At 33.4% G+C, this 8100-nt stretch overlaps 1 long non-coding RNA gene across 1 annotated transcript; it reads left to right on the top strand.

Annotated features, from left to right (window-relative positions):
- Nucleotides 1-5075: 5075 nt before the first annotated feature.
- On the top strand, nt 5076-7708 carry LOC139523813 (uncharacterized). The gene is made up of 3 exons (XR_011664698.1): nt 5076-5603; nt 6346-6414; nt 7177-7708. It is a non-coding gene; the product is annotated as an uncharacterized lncRNA (long non-coding RNA).
- The last annotated feature ends 392 nt before the right edge of the window (nt 7709-8100 follow it).

The raw sequence follows: 8100 nt of genomic DNA, 5'->3' as shown, positions 1-8100 counted from the left end.
ACAACCCAGCTGATTTCTTCGATTTGTCAAACCTTTCGAATTATGACATCTATGAATCTTTAGTTGCAGCTTGAAATCTTGTTGTTAGGTTGTATGATTTCAAGTCAAAACTGATCATAGTGACCTAAACAAATTGAGGGTAAAATAAGTTACGATTAAGAATTCCTCCCTTGCCAAACTTCCTCCTTGTGAATCTACCTTTAAACAACATGAACTAAGAGCTTCACTACAGACATATATGTCTTCCCATATAGCAAAATTACCCCATTATTCTCCTCTGGAGTTCGGATGGGAAAAGAAGAACGGACTTGTTCCTGTCTATTTCAAAGGTCAGATAGCATCCGAATTTCTGCAAGATTTAGTTTGCACTTGTAATGGGAAATCAGTGTGTTCAAAGGGCTGCATTTGCTTCGAACAAAATCTATCGTGTGCAGAACCTGCCATTTTGTCTCTGACCTAGACGTTGTTGGTGGGCTTTCGACTAACAGGACACCATATATCATAGTAGCTAATCTAAGCTTCGGTCATAATTTTCTGTATGTATTTGTTCTCTCTCTCGTCTTTTTTTTTTCTTTTCTGTCATACTAATGTCACCATGTCTTCAAGATTTTAATGTCACCATGGTATTTTACGCCTTCTGTGTTTGCATATTTTTGTAAAATACATCGATGTTGCACATAACCCTCTCCCTTAATATATTTTTTGGAAAACTTTATATTATAGTCAATTGTGTGCCGTGTTAAATGCGATCAACATTGAGATATATTTCAGTTTGTATATATGATTTTTAAATCATAGTTCGAATTATTTGTCCTTGAAATGAGACAGATTTCTATCTATTAAAAACACAAATACGGATACCATTGATATGTAACAAAAGAACACGTGTCGCATATTATGTTTATGTCGGTAAGTAGATCGATGGTGTGGTTTTTTTTAGTTTTGTTTTTCTGTAAACGAATTATATTTCATGGAAATCATTAACATATGAAAAAGTTTTTACCCGAATACGTTATGTTCCACTTTATTGAGCATAACACAAATATGATGTTTGACTTGAAGATGATCATTAACTACGACTGTAACAAATTAAATATCATTCCTATTCGAAGTCTTTACTTGGTATAAGGCATGCATGAGGGATGACGTGTTCAATTCCACTCCTGTACTGAGCATGCTGAGTATGAAAGCGTTGTTCAATATACAGCCTACCGAAATATCGTTTTAAAGATTAGAACTGGTCAGTTTTGTTGGTTTTTTTTGGACTAATCATCTGTATGATAGAGTTCACCAATTAGTTTGATATTGTCAGCCCCGCAACATTTTAAATTTCATTTACCTGTCTCAATTTATTTTCAATTATTAGAACTATGAGCATGTTTATTATTATCTAGATGTTTGTATATGTTGTGTACATTTTATTATTTTGTACAGGTTATTACTTATACAAAAAATGTGTACAAGTAATTACATGTGTGATGCCATCATACAAATTGTAACTAGTACAAATACAATTGTACAAGTAATTACTTGTCAAATTTTTTTTGAGAAAAAGATAATAACTTGTACAAATCATTTTTCTTTCTAGGCCCATTTGCTGTTCACAAAATTTTCCTTTTACCAAATAATTTATTACTAAATGCCAAAGAATAAACTTGAAATATTTGAGTACTTTTTATATAATAAATGTGTTAGCAAATCTGTTAGTTTAATAGGCATAACTAAAGTGTAAAGATGGAAAACATCGTAGAAAAGAAATTTCATGATGAAATAAATAAAAATGAAAAAATGACAATAAAATCTTGTAATAATACAATTCAGTAAGCAAAATTAACTTCCCATAACAGCACTTCTTGGGACGTTTTGAATGTTGCAGGAATTTAAAAAACACACATTTGCAAAGGAGACGAAATTATTTGTATAGTGGATGAACTTTACCTAATGATTAGAACATTACATTCTAGAGTTGGTCATGGAGCAATACTCAAAACTTATAAGGAGTTAACAATTTTCCAAGCCATCAGCAGAAAAATTATCAAGATTCTCAATCAGATCTGTGAACATTTTGAAAATAAATTGCTAAGAGCAGCCACGGCTTGAATTTAACCCTAAACATCAGGTGTCTGTTTGAAGAGAAAAATCAGACATACTGTCATGTACACCGTCTACAATGTTAAAAGACATGATTACGGTTTCGAACCGTTCTCCAGGATCACTGCATATATACATAGGATATCGTATACTGATCATGGTGTCGAAAGGTTTTACTTTTTCAAGTCTTTTTCATATAAATATTGAATGTAACTGACAGATAAAATTGAGCTCGACTTCCTGATGACCAATCCACTGTTTCGGGATTTAAATAACTGTTTTTAATTTTAAATAAGTACTCCTTAATGAAAATACAGATATGTTATTGGTTGAATTTTCATTAAATAGTACATTTTTTTATCAATCACAACGATTTGGTGATCGCTTTGTAAAATAGTACTACAATAACTTAATTTAGAACATGAAAAATGTGGATTCCGGACGCTTACTTTTATACCCATGACAAAAGGTACAAACAACATTTTGAAGATCTTTGTTTATGTTGTATTCCGCCAAAATGTAAAAAATCATCTTTTCCATATTTGTCTCCATATTTTCAAAGATCACACGAACCGTATAGAAATAAATCACACTCTCGCATGACACTTTGAACCTGTTCAGTTCCGTTTTTTCGGGTCAAAACAGTCAACAAAATCTATCTTATTGGACCTAAGTTTAACTTTTTCAGCTGATATTTCTGACAATGTCTCCACTTGCCTAGCACATGCCCAATAATCTCCAACTGAGGTTAAATCAAATGATGCTTGTTTATGTGCCTAACTATGAAAGGTTAAAGTTATCTTCTTGCAAGTAAAAAATGTATCAGCTTTTAAAAGCTTGTTTATAAATGCACCAAACTGACTGCGTGTAACGAATAATTCATCAGTATTCTATTCTTGTATATGTTTAAGCGATTAAAGCACATTTTAAATTATTTGAACGTATATGTGAACTTCATTGTTAATGTTCTATTAAATGTGACAAACATTGAGTCACAGTTTTGTATTACTGAACATAATTATTTTATTGTAATCCCAATTATTTGTCTTTAGAATTGGAAAGATTTCATATTATGTAGACACACGATATTTCAATTGTGATAATATTCATTGTGAATAAGAAGTCTACTAACAAAAGAACACATCAGGCGCATTATGTCAATGTCGGCTAGAAGATCAATGACGTGTTTTTTTTTATTTTGGTTATTCCGTAAACAAAAATTTCCGGATGAAATAATTCCTATTCCAGATGGTGGAGATTTGGTTCAGGAAGGTTCTGATAATACCGATATTAACATGGAAACCATAGATGGACACCTTCCATTCAATGACAAGGGCTTTGTTCCAAATTCGACATTTTAACGAAGAAACAAACATAGATCAGTCAAAAATAAAAAGAACCCAAGAAAGGTCTATACAGATTAATGACAGTGTTTTCTCTCTGTCCGCTTGTATACCGTGACTATAAACAAGAGAAACGCCTCGTGGAAATAAAAATGTATACAGCAACATAACTGACTGCGCCACCAAACTATCCAATACAATCTTTCCTATCGGGCCAATACCAAGATCATTTTTTCATGATGATGGAACTATGAGAAAAACAGGCAAAGCCGATCTTGGCCATCAACTGGAAGCTTTAGTTTCAAGTGTCAAGTCCTTGGAACATTCCGATAAATTTTCTACTGTATTAATACGAGACGGTATGGCTTTGATTCAATCTCTGCAAGTAAAAAAAAATTAAAATCTTTGGTGATTTGGCACTGGACTTTATCCAATCCCAATTGTTTTGTTTGAAAAGTACAGGTTGTCTCGTCGACGTTTTCGATACAGTCAATAAAATCAGCGAAACGTGACCGAAGATCAAGTTCTTGTCAGTTAAAGTGTTTCAGGTGATAGACGGTCGTCAACTTCCTGACTTGAAAAAGTGTTTTGGGGTAGGTGAAAACAAACAGAGCCTTAACTTGATTTCTTGACGAATCGATTGTTCAGCATCATGATAGACCAACCGTTGAAATGACACACGGGGAAGTCATTTATCCAGCTGGCACTTCCACTGACCCTATTTCTGTTACGAAAATATGCTCAGAAGGAGTATTCAGATTTGATGAATTGTTTTGTACATACGAGGAAGCGGATACTCACATGATTTTACATGCTATTCATGCAGACATAGTGTTTGGTGTGAAAGGAATCAAGGGAAGGATAATAATAAAGTCACCAGATACAGGTGTACTGATTTTATGCGTTCATCACTTCCCCTCCATGCAGCATACACATGGGTTATGGTTTCAAACAGGCACTATAACTAGCACACAAGATTTGCGCCGCTATATACGTGTCCATGAAATATGTAAAAGTCTTGGGTCTATCATGTGTAAAATTCTACCAGCTGCGCATACTGTAACAGGATGCGATACAATGTCATCCCTGTTTGGGATCGGTAAGCGCACTGCTTTTAAAGTCTTGAAGGACAACCCAGCTGATTTCTTCGATTTGTCAAACCTTTCGAATTATGACATCTATGAATCTTTAGTTGCAGCTTGAAATCTTGTTGTTAGGTTGTATGATTTCAAGTCAAAACTGATCATAGTGACCTAAACAAATTGAGGGTAAAATAAGTTACAATTAAGAATTCCTCCCTTGCCAAACTTCCTCCTTGTGAATCTACCTTTAAACAACACGAACTAAGAGCTTCACTACAGACATATATGTCTTCCCATATAGCAAAATTACCCCATTATTCTCCTCTGGAGTTCGGATGGGAAAAGAAGAACGGACTTGTTCCTGTCTATTTCAAAGGTCAGATGGCATCCGAATTTCTGCAAGATTTAGTTTGCACTTGTAATGGGAAATCAGTGTGTTCAAAGGGCTGCATTTGCTTCGAACAAAATCTATCGTGTGCAGAACCTGCCATTTTGTCTCTGACCTAGACGTTGTTGGTGGGCTTTCGACTAACAGGACACCATATATCATAGTAGCTGGGTCAGGATCCCTAATAGACCTTGAGATGAGGAACTCAGATGACGTAATTAAAAAAAATATTAGTCCGCCATACAATTGTGGATGCTGTGATTTTAAAAATGGACATAAATGAACAATAAGAACTGTTTTATAGAGCTGGTGTGATGAGAAAAGAAAGATGTAGATTTGACCTGAAATAAATTATTAGAAAGGACAATTTTTTTATTGAATTTTATGATCCGAATTTTGGGATTATTTCATGAGGAGAGTGACATTTTTCACCATCTTCCGGGGTCCATCAATTTGCGAAAAAAGTAATCTCACTTGCCACCCCGAAAATTTAACCAGACATGTATAAATGTATCAGCTTCGATATGAGCCATCATACATGTTCAAGTAAACGATATGGACTGAGCAACGGAGGAAAACGTTACCATTACGGCCTATGGAGAATTAATTGTAAATGTATACCCAAATTAGAAGCTTAATTCCAGAAGTTTTCAGGCTGATTTATGGATGATTTCACCTTGTACACCACCGAAAATGATGGTTAGTAGTTTTTTATTTATACCTTGTTATTATAAATGGTTTAAGATAAATATTATTGATAAAGATCAGCAAAAACTCAATGAAACTTTGCTTTTAAAATGCATTACTGGCACGGGGCTGAACACTTTTTTTAGGCACAATCATAACTTTGTTTACTTCCGAGAGATCCGAAAGGAATTTGTTTACTATATTGAAAAAGGCAAGAAACAACTTTTAAATATTATTAAATTGTAAGTAAACATGACACAATATAGTCTTTGTTATGTAATTATCACTTCGGTCTACAGGAATACCTGATAATCAAGGGAGATAACACACTTTATACGAGTAAAGTGAGATACATCATCGCATGTGCTTTTATCCAATGATTTGACCCCTGGTCAGTAGATATCATATGCAAAAAAACAGAAAAAACATGTACATGTTTTAAGAAAATCATGAACTAATATTTTTAATGCACTTGAGCAAAACAATAGATATTGTCATTTCTCAGTGAAAAGGGGGAGGGTCAAACCTTTTTGAAAACAATATTTCTGCACCTATTCAACTATTAAGCTAGTTAGTTACTACCCATTGCTTCTAAAATAAAAGGTTTAAATGAAGGTGACTAAGCCACAAGGGAGAAGCATTTGTCTTTCTTTGTGATTAAACTTTCAAGAATTAGATTTTTCTCTCTCAATAGTATTTCTGTATTTAAATCAAATGATAACACAGCCTGAGTAATTTTTTTGTCTTATTTCAGTTCCAGACATATCATTACTTTTTAACCTGAGATGGCAAACTAGAGGTTTTAAAAAGTCCTGAATAACTGGTAAGCATTTTGCTTTATTAGGCAAGCTCTAAATTGTTTATTTATGGTATTTATGCAATTGAAATTACAGTCGGTATGTTAAAAATATGCAAATATGAAAACTGTTGCTATGGTCTTGGTATTAAATGAAAAGGCTTAGTTACAGATCGTTTCGACTCAATATTTCGAGTTAAATCTTGCGGTAACTGTTTCTCACGTAACACTGCAAACTATATTTAGCTCTATTTTGATCTGTCGTTATTTAATGACGCCATAATACATGTGATGTCACAATGTTTCCTTTAAAACCTCATGTGGATTTCTCACTAATAAAAGGTTTTCACTGAAATACATGTTAAAAACATTTTTTCTCAAATAGAATTATGTGAAAGGACAAGTTTTGAAAATTTGCACTATATTGCACTCTAATTATATGATAAGGATGACTTTCCAAGTAGTTAAGAGTGCTTTCCACAGTTTTAAATACCAGATTTCCACTAGTAAGAATAATTATTTTGGTGTTGGTTTTTTTATAAAATCTTCATTTTTGCATAATTTCTCTGTCAAAATGCACTTTAAGGCACAAGAAAATTTTATAGAATGCTTTAACAGGGTCTGTGTATTGTAATTAAAGGTTATAATCAGAAGTTTTGTCCTTGATTTGACTAGTGAAGGTATTCTGGAAGAAATTAATTATACAAACACATTGTATTCAAAATAAATGAATATAGCGACGAAAGTGTCATTGCCGTATAGTGCTAAAACAACTTTATTTTTTTTCAGAAATGGACAAAAATACACAGATTTATTCAGAATGTTATACTGATGAAGATCACATAAAAATATTTGGAAAAATCAGAAGTATGAATTTCAATATGGGTCAGGATCCCTAATAGACCTTGAGATGAGGTAATTAAAAAAAATATTAGTCCGCCATACAATTGTGGATGCTGTGATTTTAAAAATGGACATAAATGAACAATAAGAACTGTTTTATAGAGCTGGTGTGATGAGAAAAGAAAGATGTAGATTTGACCTGAAATAAATTATTAGAAAGGACAATTTTTTTATTGAATTTTATGATCCGAATTTTGGGATTATTTCATGAGGAGAGTGACATTTTTCACCATCTTCCGGGGTCCATCAATTTGCGAAAAAAGTAATCTCACTTGCCACCCCGAAAATTTAACCAGACATGTATAAATGTATCAGCTTCGATATGAGCCATCATACATGTTCAAGTAAACGATATGGACTGAGCAACGGAGGAAAACGTTACCATTACGGCCTATGGAGAATTAATTGTAAATGTATACCCAGCTAATCTAAGCTTCGGTCATAATTTTCTGTATGTATTTGTTCTCTCTCTCGTCTTTTTTTTTCTTTTCTGTCATACTAATGTCACCATGTCTTCAAGATTTTAATGTCACCATGGTATTTTACGCCTTCTGTGTTTGCATATTTTTGTAAAATACATCGATGTTGCACATAACCCTCTCCCTTAATATATTTTTTGGAAAACTTTATATTATAGTCAATTGTTGCACATTTAGTCATCTGTATATGTAGGATGCGGTACCCGTGTTTTACCTGTTTCTAATAGACGTTTTGTTTTCGTAACTTTAACCCCCCCCCCCCAACCCCACCCCCTTTTTTTCTCCGTTTCAATAAATTGTACTTCTGCAAAGCAAAGCTGTACACAGAGCT

Source organism: Mytilus edulis, chromosome 5 (genome assembly GCF_963676685.1).
Source record: "Mytilus edulis chromosome 5, xbMytEdul2.2, whole genome shotgun sequence".
NCBI classification, from domain to species: domain Eukaryota; kingdom Metazoa; phylum Mollusca; class Bivalvia; order Mytilida; family Mytilidae; genus Mytilus; species Mytilus edulis.
The sequence above is the reverse complement of the archived record's forward strand: the minus strand, read 5'-3'. Positions and strand labels throughout refer to the sequence as shown.